The sequence below is a fragment of the Mus caroli genome, unplaced genomic scaffold (genome assembly GCF_978045245.1).
Source record: "Mus caroli unplaced genomic scaffold, Mus_caroli_1 scaffold_2, whole genome shotgun sequence".
Lineage (NCBI taxonomy): Eukaryota > Metazoa > Chordata > Mammalia > Rodentia > Muridae > Mus > Mus caroli.
The window spans coordinates 131797399-131817586 of NW_028227257.1; the positions used below are offsets into that span (position 1 = coordinate 131797399).

General features: G+C 37.5%; 1 protein-coding gene across 11 annotated transcripts in view; it reads right to left on the reverse strand.

Annotated features, from left to right (window-relative positions):
- The window catches only part of Mbd5 (methyl-CpG binding domain protein 5), a 377887-nt gene that overhangs the window by 278693 nt on the left and 79006 nt on the right, over window positions 1-20188 (reverse strand). The window contains exons 3-4 of one of the 11 annotated variants that reach the window (XM_085834923.1): window positions 15902-16002; window positions 7594-7676 (exon numbers count right to left, since the gene is read on the reverse strand). The exons of 9 other annotated variants lie outside the window; for them this stretch is intronic. The gene's annotated coding sequence lies outside the window, so the exon portion shown is untranslated. The remainder of the gene's footprint in view (window positions 1-7593; window positions 7677-15901; window positions 16003-20188) is intronic. One more of the 11 variants, XM_085834924.1, reaches the window with a different exon arrangement.

Here is a 20188-nt window from a genome sequence, read left to right on the forward strand (position 1 = left end):
TGTATTTTCCTAAGGTAAAGAACAATTTTTTTGACAACTAGTCTATCCACAGATAGTAACTTATACTGTCATATCATTTTGTGTCTCTCATTTTTATATTGCTATTTTAATACAACCCATTTCCTTCCTGCCAAAATGTCTTTATCCACATATGATTTTTGCATTGGGTAATTAGAAAAAATATATTGAAATTAAAAAATTAATGAGAATTTGAAGAGAGGAGTAGGGAGACTTGATACAAGAAAAACTTCAAGGTATCTATTTCCTATGTTCTGCATCTTTATCATATTTTTCTTCTGTATTAGGGTTATATTCCAACACATGTTCATAAAAAAATTTAGTACCTATTAAAACTGGCCAGTTTTGTGTGAACTTGACACAGCTGGAGTTATCACAGACAAAGGAGCTTCAGTTGAGGAAATGCCTCCATGAGATCCAGCTATAAGGCATTTTCTCAATTAGTGATCAAGGGGAAAAGGCCCCTTGTGGGTGAGACCATCTCTGGGCTGGTAGTCTTGGTTCTATAAGAGCAGGCTGAGCAAGCCAGGAGAAACAAGCCAGTAAGGAACATCCCTCCATGGCCTCTGCATCAGCTCCTGCTCCTTGCCCTCCTTGAGTCTTGACTTCCTTGGTGATAAACAGCAGTATGGAAGTGTAAGCCGAATAAACCCTTTCCTCCCCAACTTGCTTCTTGGTCATGTTTGTGCAGGAATAGAAACCCTGACTAAGACAAATTGGTACCAGCATAGTGGGGTATTCCTGTGTCGTTGTTAAGAGCTCTGTCAGATGTTGTGCAGGAGCTTGGAAGATAATGTTGAGAACAGTGCAGAAGATGGAGGTCTGGCTTGTGAAATTTCAGAGGGAAAATTAAAGACTCTTTTCAGGGCCATTGCTGTTTTGGATTGTGAAGATTCTGTGGTTCTGGTTAGCTAGGGCTGAAGAATCAGTTGTGATTAACAAGATACCAGAACTACTAAAGCAAAAACTTTTGCATTACTGGGACTATTGATGCTGGTTAGCTGGAGCTAAGAAATTAGTGGTGATTAAGAAGAGACCAGCATCTTTGAGGTGACATCTTCTGGGAAGTGTTTTCTGAAAGCACAAAGAGGCTGTGATCCAGAGATAGGCAAGGTTATACTCCTGCTACAGCGGGACTATTACATGGCCATTGCATGAGAATTTAGCCCAATTCATTTTAGGCCCAGCTCTGGAGAAAGGCCCGAAGATGTGCTTACCAAAATTTTAAGGCTTAGAAAATAAAAAGACTTTTAAGAGGAAATTTTTCTAAAACTGAAGTCATTTGTAGAAAATGGCAAAGTATAAACAAACAAAATTAAGTCAATACTTCCCTAAATTATATTTTTTCTTCTTCCTCCCCATCCCTGCTGCAGCTTTTTCCTTTTTTTTTTTTTTTTTTTTGTTTAACAGCTGGCTGCAGTTTTCTTATAATTTATTACTCTAACTTAATATACTTAGATCAGTGGGTTTTTCTTTTTATAAAAAAAGTATTTTATTTATTTACATTCCAGTCATTGCCTCTCCCCGAGTCCCCCCTCCCACACTTCTTCATCCAATCCCTCCTCCCCCATAGAATTTCACCATGGCTGTCCCAGAACTCACAGAGGTCTGCTTGCCTCTGTCTCTCAAGTGCTGGGAGTAAGGATGTATGCCACCACCAACTGAGCAGCTATTCTTCATTTTAAAAAATTATACCAAAATGATAAGTATACCATTCACTACCTTTTCTAAAAATAACTTTCCAAAATGGTAACAAATTTTGTACTAAATGGTTTCTACTCGCTGCAAAGTGAACAATTCCACAGAGCTTCAACACGGTTCACAATAAGTATTAAGGAAGATGACATGAACTTCTTTGCAAATCATGGTTTTTAGTACTTCTTAAAAATAGTTTTAAGTGATACTTTTTAAAAAGTATCGTGTACTTTGTCATTCTCTTAAATTTGTTTCTCATTATATTCTACTTACAGATTGTCAGTTTCTATTCCTGAATTTGGAAAAAGAAAACAACTTTCAATCTAGTTTCAGAAATCCTAAGAAGCCCAAGTTCTGCTACCAGCTCTCAACCTCAGTCATCTAGTGAGTGTTTAAGGATATAGATCTACCTGATGCTCTATTAGACCAGGATACTTTAGCATGTAGAATGTTGCCCTATTCTCACTATTATATGATTTCTTTGGGAGTTTGCTTCTAATATACAGTTGGGAGCTTACTTTTCCTTACCTTTTGAATTACAGTTGGGGTTCAGATAGGTTTATCAACTATGCTTCTTTTTTACTTTTATGGTCAGTCAATGCCCTAGAACTGTTTCTTTTTTGCTTACAGAGTATAGAAAGTAAGTTGTACTTCATCCACTGGGAACTTTGCATTATGGAAATCATTCTTGCTTTTAAGCATCTGATCTCACACTTGAACTGGTGATTCATTCTCTTTCTTTCTTTCTTTCTTTCTTTCTTTCTTTCTTTCTTTCTTTCTTTTTTTTTTGGCATTTACTATTAACACTTAAGCTCTCTACTTGTTAACAAGGATAACACACACTTGTAAACTCATCACTCAGAAAGTGAAGGTATGAAGATACTGAATTCAAGCTCAACTTGGGCAATGAAGTAGGACTCTATCAAAAAGTAAAATAAAATAGATAAGTAGTTAAAATAGGTAAGTAGAGAAACCATTTGTTAATTTCTCTTTCAGAAAATTGTGAGTCAAGTGTACCTTATTCTGTTATAAACAGTGAAAATGTTTCATTCTATTCTCAAAGGAGCAAGATAATGTTATTTTGTATGCCAGTTTTGAATATGAGGCGAAGAGAATTTCAGCAATCTTCCCAGGGTTTCAAACTGAATTAAAAACTAATTTCTATAGTATATTTTTTAGCACACAAAACTGTGCTGACTGTTTTAGACAAACTTCACCAATAAAGCAACACTCAGCATCTTCTGTATATTAAAATGAAGCTTAAGTTATTTTTCAAACCTTTATTCAAGTGTAGCGTATATTCTGTCACCCAACTCAAAGTTAAAAATTCATTAATTTTAAAAAACTGTGTCAAGGGGCTGAAAATATAGCTCAGTGCTCAAGGGTGCTTGGTGCTCTTGCAGAGAATATAAATATGTTTTTCAGCATCCACATCAGTGGCTCACAACCCCTACCTCTACCTCCAGTACCAGGGGACTTGATTCTCTCATTCTGGTCGGTGTGAAGACATGCACACATATGGTATGTGCGTGCCTATATATATACACATCCAATAAAAATTAATCTTTAATAACAATTAGCACCCACTATCAAACAGTCATTTTCTCCCCATGACCCAACCTGTTCCCAACTATTCAATAATTTAAGATACTGTTTTTGAATAAATATTTGTCTATGTGGGTATTTCATTAAGAATTACATAATATCAGGGCTTGGGACATTGGTTAGCAGTTAAGAGCTCTTGCTACTGCTCTTTCGGAGGACCCCCACATGGGGGCTCAAAACCATTTATAACTGTAGTTCCCCAGGATCCAATGCCTGCTGCTGACATCCATGGGCAATATTCACATGTGATACACAGACACATGTGCAGTCAGAACCCTGTACATATAAGTTTACAAAGAAAACTATTTTAAAAAAAGAATCATATAAATGTGGCCTTTTGGTTCTAATTCATTTCACTTATATTTTAAAGGTTACTCTGTGTTGTAACATATGTCTTCACTTCATTTCTTTCACTGACAATATCCCAAATTTGCACAGATAATATTTGGTTGATAATAATTTGTTGAAATTTGGGTTTTTGCCATTGTAGTCATCGTTGTCATCGTCATCATCATCATCATTGAATAATGCTTCTATAATGCTATGTATAAGGTGCTTTTTGTGAAAAGTCTCGCTTTCTAGAACTATGCAGCAGTAGAATTATTAATAACATTTTATCCAATAATTTTAGAAATTTTGAGAAGCTATATTTCCAACACTTACATTTGAGAATTCCAGTTCCTCTACATCTTCATGAATAGTTGTTACTATCTTTTAATTGTAAAGACTTGGTGAATGTGAAATTGCATTATGGTTTTAATTGCCATTCCTCTACCAATGTTGACTGTGTTTCTTTGCTGTTTTAAAACTTCTATAGAGGGGTTGAAAAGATGGCTCAACTTAAATTAAGAGCACTTACTGTTAAGAACCAGAGTTTGTTTCCCATCACATACCACTTACAATTCCAGCTTCAGGAAATCCAATACCATCCCCCGCCTCTGTGACACACATATACATGTGCATATGAACACACACACACACTTATATAAAAACTTTGTTGTACATCTAATTATTTAGAACTTTTCCAACTTTTTGGTTAGGACAGTTATTATTCCTTTTTAGGAACTATTTATAAATGTTGACTAAAACTCTGTATCAGGTATTTGATTTCTCAAATGCATGTCTTTTGGATTTCATTATGGTATCATGATGTACAAATTATAGCTTTTAGAATTAGCTGGAGAATTATCACATTCAAATATTAATTGATATGTTATCCATGATAGGTAACTGCTAGTGAGACAAATATTTAAAAACATTGGTAAAAATACACGTTAAACACCAGCTGAGTAGGCCTAGGGAAACATATGCCTAGATGCCAACTGAAAATACAACCAACAGCCAGGACAGTATGTTTCCACTGGAGCCCAGCAACCCTATTTCAACAGACCCTAAATATTCCAACATAGCTAAAGACACCCTCCATCCCCCAAAACCCTTAAAACAACCTGTATGAATATAATAGCAGTCCTAAAGAACAAATAAATTCCTTACCTAAAATCAGGAAAACAAGCAAATCTTGTGAAGAAATGAATTAATACAAAAAGAAATCCAGGAAAACACATAAAAACAGTACAAGGACATGAATAAAACTGTTCAAGACCTGAAGATGGAAGTAGATTAAATAAACAAAGTCTAAACTGAGGGAAATCCACAAGTGAAAATTTTAGGAATTCCAACAAGAACTACAGAGACAAGCATCATTAAGAGAATACAAGAGATGGACATGAGAATCTCAGGCATTGAAGATACTATTAAGAAACAAAAAACAAAATGGATACATCAGTCAAAGAAAATGTTAAATCTAAAAAGCTCCTGATAAAAAACATCTAGGAAATCTGGGACAGTATGAGAACACTAAATCTAAAAATAATAGGAATACAAGAATTCTAGCTCAAAGGTCCAAAAAATATTTTAAATAAAATCATAAATGAAAAATTTTATAACCTAAAGAAGGAGATGCCTAGAAAGGTTTATGAAGCACAGAAAACACCAAATAGATTGGACCAGAAAACAAAGTCCCTTTCCTAGGAACTAGAAAATATCATCTTGACTGAGGTAACACAGTCAGAAAAGAACATACATAGTATATACTCACTGATAAGTGGTTATTACTCAAAAAGCTCGGAATACCAAAGATACAATTCACAGACCATATGAAGCTCAAGAAGAGGGAAGCCCAAAGTTTGGATGCTTTAGTCCTACTTAGAAGAGTGAACAAAATAATCACAGGGGGTAGAGGGTGGGAGGGACTTGGAAGGAAGAGAGGAAGTGGAGGGGGAAAAAGAGGGGGCAGGATCAGGTATGGAAGGAGATGGAGGAAATGTATAGAAGGTCAGGAAATTGAACAGAGGTGTGTAGCAATGGGGGATGAACATCTTGGGGTAGCCACCAGAAATTCCCAGAAGCAAGGAAAGCAAGAGCCTCTCAGTTCCTAATAGGGAAGGCATCATCTGAAATACCCCAAAAAAGGGAGAGAGAATCTGTAGAGAGATCATATCCAGAGGTTAGCCATGGCCCAGATTGAGGGATGGGGCCATCTTCCCATCTCCAAAATTTTAACCCAGAATTGCTCCTGTCTAAAGGAAACACAGGGACAAAGAATGGAGCAGAAACTGGAGGAAAGGCCATCCAGAGACTGCCCCAAATAGGGATCCATCCCATATACAGCCACCAAACCCAGACACTACTGCAGATGTCAATAAGTACTTGCTGAGAGGAGTCTGATATAGCTGTCTCCTGAGAGGCTCTGCCAGAGCCTGACAAATACAGATGTGGATGCTCCCAGCCAACCACTGGACTGAGCATGGGGACCCCAACAGAGGAGTTAGGAGGACTGAAGGAGCTAAAGGGGTTTGCAACCCCATTACAAGAACAACAATATCAATCAACGAGACACCCCCTACCCCCCACCCCCAGAGCTCCAAGGGACTAACACATCAACCAAAGAGTACACATGGAAGGACCCATGGCTGTAGCTCTATATGTAGCAGAGGATGGCCTTATCTAGCATCAAAGGGAGGGCAGGCCCTTGGTCCTGTGAAGGCTCCAGTGTAGAGGAATGCTAGGGTGATGAGGTTGGAGTAGGTAGGTAGGTAGGGGAGCACCCTCATAGAATAAGGGGGAAAGGTATTCAATAAGGGGTTTGTGGAGGCAAAACTGGGAAAGGGAATATTTAAAATGCAAATAAATAAAATATTCAATAACAAAAGGAAAAAAGATGCTAAAAAAACCACAAAATTAATTAAAACACTAAAAATACAAATCAGCAAGAAGAAATATTAAAAGCTGCAAAGGAAAATGGCCAAATAACATATAAAGGAAGATCTATTAGAATTATACCTGACTTCTCAAATGAGACACTAAAAGCCAGAAGGTGATGGGCACATGTACTATATATAAACAATATGAGACTACAGATCCTAGCTTAGGCCACTATTATACCCAGCAAAACTTTCAGTCTCCATAGATGGAGAAACTAAGACATTCAACAATAAAAAACCTACAATTCCTGTTCTACAGAATGTGCTGAACAGTGGTTCTCAACCTCCTTAATGCTATGGCTCTTTAATACAGTTCTTCATGTTGTAAGGACCTCCACCCATAACATTATTCTTGTTGCTACTCCCTAATTGTAATTTTGCTATTGTTATGAATCATACTGTAAATATCTGAGATACAGTATGATCTTAGGTGATCCTTGTGAAAAGCTCATTTGACCGCTGCCCACAAAGAAATAGTGATCAACAGTTGGAAAAACACTGTGATAGAAGAAAAGAATATAATATAAGAGGTTAATTACAACCATGGAAACACAGGGAATGAATAATCCCAGATCAGCAAAACTAAAAGAAGGAAACATGAGGATTGGAGAGATGACTGATTCAACAGTTAAGGGCAGTGACTGTTCTTCCAAAGGTCCTGAGTTCAAATTCCAGTAACCACATGATGGCTCACAACATCCATAATGAGATCTGATGCCCTTTTCTGGGGTGTCTGAGGACAGCTATAGTGTACTTACATATAATAAATGAATAAATCTAAAAAACAAAAAAAAAAAAAAAAGAGGAGAAGGAAACATGACATGAACACAGAACACCACCACCACTATCACCAATAAAATAACAGAAATCAACTATCATTGGTGATTGATATCTCTCAATGCCAATGGTCTCAATTCCCCAATAAAAAGATGTAGACTAACAGAATGGATGTGAAAACACAATCTTCTGTTGCAACACAAAACCATATTTCAACATCAAGGATAGACATTACCTTGAAAGAAGATAGTCCAAGTAAATAAGGAAGAAGGTAGAGTAGTCATTTTAATGGCTAACAAAATAGACTCCAAGCCACAACTAATCAAAAGAGAAAAGGAAGTATATTAGATATTCATCAAAGATAAAATCCACCAAATAACATTTTTATTCTTTGTTTTTTTTTGTTTCTGTTTTTGTTTTTGTTTTCCAAGACAGGGTTTCTCTGCCCTGGCTGTCCTGGAACTCACTCTGTAGATCAGGCTGGCCTCAAACTCAGAAAATCGCCTGGCTCTGCCTCCCAAGTGCTAGGATTAAAGGTGTGCGCACCACACCTGGGTACATTTCTATTTTTAACATCTCTGTGCTAAACACAAGGACACCCAAGTTTATAAATCAAAATGAAACAAAATACTACTACAGATTAAATCACATATTGACCCACTCTAATGAATGAAAAAAAATGGCTTAAGATAGAAATAAGAGGATCCTGCAATACCTCTCCTGGGCATATATCCAGAAGATGTTCTAACTAGTAAGAAAGAAGCAGGCTCCACTATGTTCATAGCAGCCTTATTTATAGAAGCCAGAAGCTGGAAAGAACCCAAATGACCCTCAACAGAGGAATGGACATAGAAAATGTGGTACATTTACACAATGGAGTACTACTCAGCTATTAAAAAGAATGGATTTATGAAATTCCTAGGCAAATGGTTGGACCTGGAGGGCATTATCCTGAGTGAGGTAACCCAATCACAAAAGAACTCAAATGATATGTACTCACTGATAAGTGGGTATTAGCCCAGAAACTTAGAATACACAAGATATAAGTTACAATTTGCAAAACACATGAAACTCAAGAAGAACGAAGACCAAAGTGTGGACACTGTGCCCCTTCTTAGAATTGGGAAGACAACACCCATGGAAGGAGTTACAGAGACAAAGTTTGGAGCTGTGATGAAAGGATGGACCATTTAGAGACTGCCATATCCAGGGATCCATCCCATAATCAGCTTCCAAACGCTGACACCATTGCATACACTAGCAAGATTTTGCTGAAAGGACCCAGATATAGCTGTCTCATGTGAGACAAGGCCAGGGCCTAGCAAACACAGAAGTGGATGCTCACAGTCAGCTATTGGATGGATCACAGGTCCCCCAATGCAAGAGCTAGAGAAAATACCAAAGGAGCTAAAGGGATCTGCAACCCTATAGGTGGAACAACAATATGAACTAACCAGTATCCCGGAGCTCTTGACTCTAGCTGCATATGTATCAAAAGATGGCCTAGTTGGCCATCACTGGAAAGAGAGGCCCATTGGACTTGCAAACTTTATATGCCCCAGTACAGGGGAATGCCAGGGCCAAAAAGTGGGAGTGGGTGGGTAGGGGAGTGGGGGGGAGGGTATGGGGGACTTTTGGGATAGCATTGGAAATGTAAATGAGGAAAATATCTAATTAAAAAAAAGAGTAAAAAAAAAAAGAAATTAAAGAGGTTCTATAACTGGAGAAAAATGAATACACAACATACCTAAACATATGGGTCACAAGGAAGGCAGTTCAAAGAAGCAAGTTCATAGCACTGTCTATATAAACAAAATAAAAACACTGGAGAGACCTCAGACTAGCAATTTAACAGCACACCTGAAAGTTCTAGAATAAAAAAGGAGAAATCACACCTAAAAGCAGTTAGATTGTAAGAAATAATCAAACTCAGGATTGAAATAAATAAAACAGAAATAAAAACAATACAAAGATTTAATAAAACATAGAGTTGGTTCTTTGAGAAAATCAATAATGTAGACAAGTTGTCATCCAAATTGACTAAAAGGTGAATAGAGAATACTCAAATTAACAAAAGTGGAAATGAACAGGGGTCATAACAAAAGTCACCAAGGAAATTTAGAGAATTCTAAAGACAAACTTAAAAATCTGTACTCTGCTAAGTTAGAAAATATTAAAGAAATACATAATTTTCTAAACTATTACCACTTACAAAGTTAAATTAAAATCAGATAAGCAATTTAAATATCACCTAAAGTAGACTCAGTCATTAGAAGTCTCCCAAACAAGATAAAGAACAACAAAAATAAAAAACAAAACCAACACACACACACACACACACACACACACACACACACACACACACACACACACACACATAAACGAAAACCAAAAACAAACACCACCTCTCCATCCCCGAACCACAGGACCAAATGGTTATAGCACAGAATTCTAATAGACTTTCCAGGAAGAATTAATGCAATACTCCACAAATTATCCCATAAAACAGAAACAGGAAATACTGCCCAATTCATTTTATGAGGCCACATTTACACTTATACCAAATTATATAAGGGTCCAACTAGAAAGAAAATTAGAGACCAATTTTCCTTATTAACACAGATGCAAAAGTATTTAAGATACTTAACACACCAAATCCAAGACCACATCAAAAAGATCATCTATGATGATCAAGCAGATTTCATTTCAGAGAGGCAGAGAGAGTTAAATGTATGAACATCAAGAAATGTAATTCAGTGTATAAACAAACTGAAAAAAAAAAAACATGAGATCAATTCATTTGATACGGAAAAGGCCTTAGACAAAATCCAGTATCCCTTATTTTTTTTCACTTATTTTTTATTAGATATTTTCTTCATTTACATTTCAAATGCTATCCCCTTTCCTAGTTTCCTCTCTGAAAGACTCTTGTACCCTCCCCCAGCCCTGCTCCCCAACCCAGTATCCCTTCATAATAGTCTTACACAGATCAGCCATATAAGGAACATACCTAAACATAAAAAGACCATAGTTGACATCAAGCTCACAGCCAATTTCAACTTAAAGAAAAATTCAATGCAATTTCATTAAAATCAGTTTATTCTCCTTATCTAACTCAGGGTTTCTATTCCTGCACAAACATCATGACCAAGAAGCAAGTTGGGGAGGAAAGGGTCTATTCATCTTACACTTTTCACATTGTTCATCTCTAAAGGAAGTCAGGACTGGAACTCAAGCAGGTCAGGAAGCAGGAGCTGATGCAGAGGCCATGGAAGGATGTTTACTGGCTTGCTTCCTTTGGCTTGCTCAGCCTGCCCTCTTATAGAACCAAGACTACCAGCCCAGGGATGGTCCCACCCACAAGGGGCCTTTCTCCCTTGATCACTAATTGAGAAAATGCCTTACAGCTGGATCTCATGGAGGCATTTCCTCAACTGAAGCTCCTTTCTCTGTGATAACCCCAGCTTGTGTCAAGTTGACACAAAACTAGCCAGTACACTCCTCATATCTAATTACTTTATTACTTGAAGTCTTTGCTAGAAGTATAAGACAACTGAAGGAGATCAGAGGCAGACAGATTGAAATGGAAGACGTCAAAGAATTGTTATCTCCAGGTGATATGATAGCATATAAAAGTGATCCTAAGAAATTCACAATATAAACAAACTTAAAAAAACAAAAACAAAAACAAAACCAAGATCATCTCATTTGATGCAGAAAAGGCCTTTGACAAAAGAGGAAATTTTACAGTTTATGAACAGTTTTAGCAACATAGCTGGATGCAAAAATCAACTCACAAAATTCAGTAGCTTTCTGACCCATAGGAAGACTAGCAGTCTCAAGTAACCGATATCTCTGAGATCTCTCAGAAACTGAGCCACCAACCAGGCATCATACAGCAGCTGATATGAGTCCCTCCACATACACAGCAGAACACTGCCTGGTCTGGTATCAGTGGGAGAAGATTCAACTAACTCTCTAGAGACTTGAGATCCTATGGAGTAGGGAGATCTTGGCAGGGAACATCCTCTTGGAGACAGGGGGAGGAGGAGGAATGGGATGAGAATCTGTGAGAGGATGGACCACGAGGGGGGCAATGAATGGATTGCAAAAACCTTAAAAGTAATTAAAAAAATGTGATACATATGTTCTAACATGTAAAATAATACAGTATTGTTTTATTTCTTTAAAAAATTTGTAGATCTCATGTATATAAATGACAAAGAGACTGAGAAAGTAATCAGAGAAATAATTTTCACAATGGCCTCAATTAGTATAAAATAACTCCAAGAAGCAAGTGACTTGTTCAATAAAAAACTGTAAGTCTCTGAAGAAATAAACTGAAGAAAATACTAGAAGTAAAAATATTCCATGTGAATAGATCAGTAGGATTAATGTGGTAAAAATGGCTAGTCTACCAAAAGCAACCTAAAGAGACAAGGCAATCCACTAAAATTCTAATACAACTCTTCACAGATGTCAAAGGACAATTCTCAGCTTTATATGGAAATATAAAAAACCCAGGATAGCTAAAGTAATTCTAAACAATAAAGAACTGCTGGAGGTCTCACCATTCCTTATTTCAAGATGTACTGCAAAACTGTAGTAATAAACGATCATGGTATTGGTATAAAAAAAAGACATGTTGATTACTGAAATTTAACTGAAGACCCAGACATAAACCTACACACCTATGGACATCTCTTTTATTTTATTTTATTTTATTTTGTTTTTTGTTTTTGGATGTCTGCATGTAGAAGAATGTAAATATATCCACACTCTTTACCCTGAACAAAACTCAATTTCAAATAGGCCTCAACATTAAACCAGATAAACTGAACATGATAGAGGAGAAAGTGGGGGATAACCTTGAACTCACTGTCACAGGATAAGACTTTCTGAACAGAACACCGTTAGTACAGGACCTAAGATCAGCAATTAATAAGTGGAACCTCTTGAAAATGAAACACTTTTGTTAGAAAGGGACACTGTCTTTCAGACAAAGGGGAACGCCTAAGAATTAGGATTTGTTTTTTTAAGCAATTCCACATTTAAGAGGACTAATGTCTAAAATATATAAAAAATTTAAGAAATCCCAAATAATTCAATAAAAAAAATAGAGCACAGATCTAAACAGAATTCTTAACAGAGGGAAACTCAAATGGTGAGAAAACATGTTCATCCTTAGCCATCAGGGAAATGCAAATTAAACATGGGGTTGAGGAAAGGAATATGGGAAGAGGCAGGTAGAACTGAACGTGGGTAGGGAAAACTAGTGTAGCAGAAATTTCCTAAAATATATGATGGCAATCCTGATGAAGTTTCCAATAATGACGTAGATGGAGCCCTATTTGACCATGCGTTGTTACCAAATGAAGCTTCCAGTGCCAAGACTGGGTTATATCCAACTAAGTTGTTGGCCAAAGGGCCCCCACACAAAGTCCCAAACAACTTAGGCTGTTGGAAAGACAACAGGCTGTTGTCTACAAACTGACAGCAAGCACCCACTGTTGAAGACAACACTCAAATAATTCACTGACTATAGAGAGGTACAGCTGGTGCCTATAAGAACCTTTGCGCCTGTGTTCTAGTGCTTTTGGTACAGGAAAGGTATTCTGAAGGCTACCAACAGAGAATTACCAACCTAGCCATATACCCTTTGATCTACAATCTGCACTACCTAGAAAATATGCTAGAGTAATGGTGGCATGAAGTTTGTGGGAGCAGCCCACCCATTTCATTTGACATAAGCTACACTCCATGAGACAGAACCCACACCGTGCACTGCCTGAATGACAGAAAACCGAAGACTAGATAGACTAGAGACCTAGGATAAACCCCCAAAGTACTGGTCTTTTTTAATTAAGTTAACAATAAAAATGAAACTAAACGATATTCTGCTATACTAATAGATCTGTGTTTAATTGAACCATTCTCTGAGGATTCCCCTCGAAGTAGGTGGGAAAAAATATTGAGACCCACCACATTTTACACAGATGCACACATAAATGCACACCCACGTGTGTGCCCCCCTCCCCAGACATACAGGGAGGGGAGTCAGAGTGGTGATGGGGGAGAACAGACCAACTGACTGACCTTGGAACACACAGATCTAAATGTGATGTCTCCATCAATTCTCTCCCCTCAGAGCTAACAGATCCTTGAGGAAGAGAAGGTGGAAGGAGTATGGGAGTCAGAGGGGACATCTGGAGAAGGCAGCAAACTCATGGATACTGAACCAGTTAGCACAGGGCCTAAGTTGGTCTGTGTATATATTATGGCTTTCATTTTAGTACTTTTATGTGACTCCTGAGTGTGTGAACAAGTGAGTCTGATTGTTGTGCCTTGTCTTGGGCTCTTTTCCTCCTTTGGATTAAACCTGTGAAACTCTGATATTGTGGTTATTGTTTTGTATATTTTCTTAAAAAAAAAAAGAAATGGGAACAGATTTAAGACAAGGGCAAAAAACCCCAATAAATCTTTAAAGAGAAGGAAAAAAATACACGTTAAATTAACATTTGCTAGGATATTGCATTAGCATTACAATTAAATGTAGTGTGCTTGCCTATGACAGACCTGTTTAGGACATATATAGTTGTGTTTCTGTCCACCTATTCTGGCAAAATTTCAGGATCAATGTGAGATTTAGCCTTTCCTAAGGAATAATGTGTTTATATTTCCTGTAAAATGAGTACAACTGAAGAATTACTAAAATACCAGATAAACTATGAAAATACTATGTATAAACTTACGGATCAGCCACCAAGAAAGGTTAGAATAATACATATGAGATTAATAAAGCCTGTAACACTTGATGCTGAGTCAAAAATTTTAAGGCTTTTAAAATTTTAAACAACATGAAATATTTGCTAAATCCGAAGCTTGAAAATTGAGTTATCTCAAAGTAGACCATCTACAGTGCTGAACCCAGAAAGCATTACCCACTTAATGTAATAAGCATAACCACATAAAGTGATAATGAGAATACTGAACACATACAGTTTATTGTATTCTTAGTGCTTCAAAGATATTAATTAATCATGACAAGCAATATTTAAATAGCTCCATTGCAATAGTCAATGGATAGATCAGTAATCTGCTCAAAAGTACCTGAGTCAAAAGGTAACTTCTAACAGTAGGTGTCCATAGACCATGCACTGTGCTTAGTGGCAGGTCCCCTATTCCTAGTGGGGGTACTTGTAAAACTTAAGGCTTGTATAGGAAAAAAAAATCTCCTTTAAAAGCTATAATCCCAATTTTTCTCACTGAAATCTGCAACCTGAACCTCCCCCTGTTTCTTCAGGCTATAAAGGCTTAGGCTAAGTATTCAAAGTGGTCCTATATTAATAGACTTTTATAATACTTGTTCTTGAGCATTTTAAGAAAATACATTCTTTTCAAAGTTCTACTTTAAGTACAAATATCAAAATATTTTCAAATATCAAGTTCAAAGAAAGATGCACAATCCAGTATAAAATAAATGTTTATAAAATATAGAACATTATATATATAATAAAATTTGACAAGTCTATGCCTAAGATGTTAGCATTGGTGATTACACTTTATACATATAGGATGACTAATATGTTTCAACATTAGTCCTAATAGTCTCTAAGAACATGACCTTTAACATAAAAATCACCATTCTACAATCACAGAGGATGAACCTTAAAGCAAAAGAACAAAATCTAGCGAATAGCATGAGAAGCTAGCTACTATAGTACAGCTGAAAGTTAGTAAGAGAACCATAATTGAAGGCATAATAGACCACACCAAATAAATCTTTTGAACTAAAACCCATGTAAAAGAATATGAAGAGACCTTGCATATGCCTGAATGAGAATTCAAGGACGAGAGCGAAGCAGACAACAATGGCAACATCTTTATATCCTTTAAAAAAATCCTTGAATTCAAACATCCAACAATCTCAATGAGTCTCAAAGCACAATAAATGAAAAGACTATTATATGTTACTATAATAAAACTACAGAGAAAACAACAAGATCTTAAAAGTAAACATTACTATTTATTCATGTTGATAGTACAGACTGGTGTGCTTGGTGACTATGAAAATCAGTTTGGAGGTTCTTCCAAAAGCTAGAAAGAGAACCATATGACAGAACTAATTCATTCTTTGGCATATGTCCAAAGGACATGATATCCTACTATTGAGATACTTACTTGGTCATATTTACTTCTGCTCTACTCACAATATGAATGTAACAAAGGTAAGCATATTAAAGGTTCGCCAAGTAATGAACTTGCAGACAATGAAAATGAAGTACATAAACACAAAAGAATTGTATTTAGCTTTAAAGAAAATGATATCATAAAACTTTTGGGAAAACAAATAGAATCAAAAAATATACGTATAACATAAGCTATGACCCAAAAGAACATATGTCACGTTCTCTATTATGTATAAATTCAAAATATGAACCTTTAGGTTTCAATGTAACCTTGCTGTCCTAGTTACTTTTCTATTGTTGTGAAAAGATACAATGACCAAGGCAACAACATACAAAGAGTTTATTAGGGCTTACAGTTTCAGCAAGCTATCATCCATGACCACCATGATAAGGGAGCATGGTAGCAGGCAGGCAGGTATAGCACTGGTGCAGTAGCTGAGAGCTTACATACGGATCTGCAAGGAGGAGGCAGAGAGAAAGAGAGCAAACTGGGAATGGCATGGGCATTTGAAACCTCAAAACCTGCCTCTAGTGAAGCACCTTCTCCAAGAACACTACATCTCCTAATCCTTCCCATACAACCCGTAAACTAGGGACCAAGCATTCAAATATATGGTCTATGAGGCCATTCTCATTCAAACCACCCCATCTGAGTAATCCTAGAATCTAGGATGGTAGAAAGGAACCATTGGATGAAGGGCAGAACAAGGACAAGAAGAGTCTCATAGCACAAAGGTGCTATAAAGGAGAAAAGGGAACGATGAGGTGGGGGACCTAACTGGGGAAGGGTTAATACAGAGGAAGAGGGATAACACTAAGGAACTCTAGAAAAGCCATTGCAAACCTATTTTTTATAAGCATATTTAAAAACATATATACATGTACAAACACACACATGCACACATACACAGATACACACACATATACAATTTTAGGAGTTACTCCACACAGTGGGATACTGCTTCCTTCTAGAGTCATAGACTACCTAACAACTATAACAGCAGCAACAACAACTACAACAACAAGCATCAACTTGTTGGTTAGAAGGTTTAAGTGAGTCTTGAAAAATATAGGTGCTTGCCAGTGCTCTTGCCTGCTTGTTAGAGCATGCAGGCAAGCCCTATTGTTGAAGACACAACACAATCTGGTAACAGGGTTAGAAGAAATCAAGCTGGTCCTCTGCCCTGGAAAATTCCTACATGAGAAGCTGGTCTCAGTGTCAGGTGCTAGTTATGCAAGGGAGAACAGACACCAATAGTGCTACCCATCTGTAAGTCTGTTGTATTCTTTTCCTGTTGCTATGCTTAGACATGTGCCACTAATAACAAGAAATGTTTATTTGGGTTCATGTTTCCAAAGAGGTAGAGTCCATCATCATCATGATAGGGAAGCTTGACAGCAAGCAGGTATGAAGGCTGGAGTAGCAAGACGAAAACTTATTTCTTAGGTCATTAAATGGAAGCAGAAACAAATTGAATGCCTTAACGCTTCTGAAATTTCAAATCTTCCAAGTAACAAACACTCTAGCAAGGTCAAATCTCCTAAACCGATGTAAATATCTCCAGCAACCAGAGACCAAGTATTCACATGCAAAAACTTAGGGGATACCTCATTTGAGCCAGATCTATAAACTATAACAATGACCGACCTAACAATGCTATCTCCAATGACTAAGTCGTTGTACTTATATCTTGGGAGTAACCAATAGCTGTCTAATTGGACCTAAGGCCCATGTAATAGATACTATAAACCTAATCAATAATTTGTGGCTGGTGTGTTCATAATTCCTATAGGAGAACCCACTACTATCATTTTGAGAAGTTAAAATAACTTACAAGTGTCTTCTAAATGCTTATTCTTAAGCCTATACATAAGTGCAGCTTTATGCAAGAAAGCTTCCTTTTGAGGCTGTCAGACATAGAGATCCATAGCCAGTCACAATTCAGCAACCATAAGATGCTCAGACTCTACAGGACATGTATAACCTAGCACTTAAGGGTAAGTCTCAGAACATTGTGGTATAGGGGACAAAGATTCTATGATCCTGAGGACAAAGATCAGTGCTGAAAGAGTGTCTTCTAAACACAATGGGGATGTTGTACCCATGGACTCTTAACAACATGATTACTTGAAGAAGACCATACGAGTTGACCTGTCAACACTGACAGAAGATAACTTCAGATGGCTTGATACTAGATGAAGAGCTATCAGTTATAAGAGATACAGAAGGAAGAAAAGCAAACAGTTTTCTTCACAGACAGTTGCTCAAGAGTGAATTTTTCAGCATTAAGCGTGTGTTCATAAACACTACATTAGTTGGAATCAGTAGGCTGTGCATGAATATCTGTGAGCATATATATATGTATATATATATATATATATATATATATACATATATATATGTATGTATGTGTGTATATATACATATTGTCTTAGTCGGGGTTTCTATTCTTGCACAAACATCATGACCAAGAAGCAGTTGGGGAGGAAAGGGTTTATTCAGCTTACACTTCCACACTGCTATTCATCACCAAGGAAGTCAGGACTGGAACTCAAGCAGGTCAGGAAGCAGGAGCTGATGTAGAGGCCATGGAGGGATGTTACTTACTGGCTTGCTTCCCCCTGGTTTGCTTAGCCTGCTCTCTTATAGAAGCAAGACTACCAGCCCAGAGATGGTCCCACACACAAGGGGCTTTTCCCCTTTGATCATTAATTGAGAAAATGCCTTACAGTTGGATCTCATGGAGGCATTTCCTCAACTGAAGCTCCTTTCTCTGTGATAACTCCAGCTGTGTCAAGTTGACACAAAACTAGCCAGTACAATTGACCCTTTGTCAACTTGACACACAAATTACTAGTAAGCCTCAACCCTTACATTCTTATTCATCCTCAAGGTCTAAATAACTTTAAACATTCCACAGTCATTACATATTCTTAAAATTTTAAGGTCTTTAAAATATCCATCTCTTTTAAAATCCAAAGTCTTTTTACAATTAAAAGTCTCTTAACTGTGGGTTCCACTAAAATAGTTTCTTCCTTCAAGAGGGAAAATATCAGGGCATAGTCATAATCAAAAGCAAAGAATCAATCTCCAACTGTCCAATGTCTGGGATCCAACTCACTATCTTCTGGGCTCCTCCAAGGGCTTGGGTCACTTCTCCAGCCATGCCCTTTGTAGCACATGTGTCGTCCTCTAGGCTCCAGATGCCTGTACTCCACTGCTGCTGCTGCTCTTGGTGTTCATCTCATGGTACTGGCATCTCCAAAACACTGCATGACCCTTTCAGTCCTGGGCTGTCAATTGCAACTGAGGCCGCACCTTCACCAATGGCCTTCCATGGCCTCTCACAGTGCCGAGCCTTAGCTCTCTGCTTGACCCCTTCATACCTTCCAAACCAGTACCACCTGGGTGACCCTTACATATCACCAAGTCCTGCTGCAGCAGGAGTACAACCTTAGCTATCTCTGGAACACAGCCTCTTTGTGCTTTCAGAAAACACTTCCCAGAAGATGTCACCTCAACGATGCTGGTCTCTTCTTAATCACCACTAATTTCTTAGCTCCAGCTAACCAGCATCAATAGTCCCAGTACTGCAAAGCTTTTGTTTTAGTAGTTCTGGTATCTTGTTAATCACAGCTGATTTTTCAGCCCCAGCTAACCAGAACCACAGAATCTTCACAACCAAAGTAACAATGGCCCTGAAAAGAGTCTTTAATTTTCCCTCTGAAATTTCACAAACCAGGCCTCCATCTTCTCCACTGTTCTCAACATTATCTTCCAAGCTCCTACACAACATCTGACAGAGCTCTTAACAACAAATGGATCTTCAAGGCCAATGTTCCAAAGTCCTTCCACAGTCCTCCCCAAAACATGGTCAGGTTGTCATAGGAATACCCCACTATGCTGGTACCAATTTGTCTTAGTCAGGGTTTCTATTCCTGCACGAACATCTTGACCAAGAAGCAAGTTGGGGAGGAAAGGATTTATTCGGCTTACACTTCCACATTGCTGCTCATCACTAGAGAAGTCAGGACTGGAACTCAAGCAGGTCAGGAAGCAGGAGCTGATGCAGAGGCCACGGAGGGATGTTCTTTATTGGCTTGCTTCCCCTGACTTGCTTAGCCTGCTCTCTTATAGAACCAAGTGTACCAGCCCAGAGATGGTCCCACCCACAAGGGGCCTTTCCCCCTTGATCACTAATTGAGAAAATGCCTTACAGTTGTATCTCACAGAGGCATTTCCTCAACTGAAGCTCCTTTCTCTGTGATAACTCCAGCTGTGTCAAGTTGACACAAAATTAGCCAGTACACACACACACACACACACACACACACACATGAAATTAAGAACAATAAAGAATTTGAGGGGTTAAGAAGGAGAGGGAGGAGTGGAAATGATGAAAGAAAGTGCACTTACAAATAAAATTCTCAAAAAATAAAGTACATTTTAAGAGTTAAATGAGTAAATGTATTTAAGATTAATGAGTGAAAGCACTGAAATTAATAATTGAATTCTTGAAAAGAAAAGGACAATGAAATTGAGCATATAAAAGAAATTCACTCTAATTTTACACCAGAAAAGCTTACTACAAACAAAGGTAAAACAAGATTATTTAGAGATAAAGATTAAGAGGATCTATA